The following is a 453-nucleotide window of genomic DNA, read 5'->3' as shown; positions in this document are numbered from 1 at the left end:
GAGGGGCACAGGTGTGGGGCACAGGAGTGTGAGGGGGCACAGGAGTGTGAGGGGCACAGGAGTGAGGGGCACAGGAGTGTGAGGGGCACAGGTGTGAGGGGCACAGGAGTGAGGGGCACAGGAGTGTAAGGGGCACAGGAGTGAGGAGCACAGGAGTGTGAGGGGCACAGGAGTGAGGGGCACAGGAGTGTGAGGGGCACAGGTGTGAGGGGCACAGGAGTGTGAGGGGCACAGGTGTGAGGGGCACAGGTGTGAGGGGCACAGGAGTGTGAGGGGCACAGGTGCGTGAGGGGCACAGGAGAGTGAGGGGGCACAGCTGTGTGAGGGAGCACAGGAGTGTGAGGGGCACAGGAGTGTAAGGGGGCACAGGAGTGAGGGGCACAGGAGTGTGAGGGGGCACAGGAGCGTGAGGGGGCACAGGAGTGTGAGGGGCACAGGAGTGTGAGGGGCACA

The sequence above is a fragment of the Psammomys obesus genome, unplaced genomic scaffold, assembly GCF_907164565.1.
Source record: "Psammomys obesus unplaced genomic scaffold, mPsaObe1.curated_primary_1811, whole genome shotgun sequence".
NCBI lineage: Eukaryota > Metazoa > Chordata > Mammalia > Rodentia > Muridae > Psammomys > Psammomys obesus.
This window is presented reverse-complemented; position numbering follows the sequence as displayed.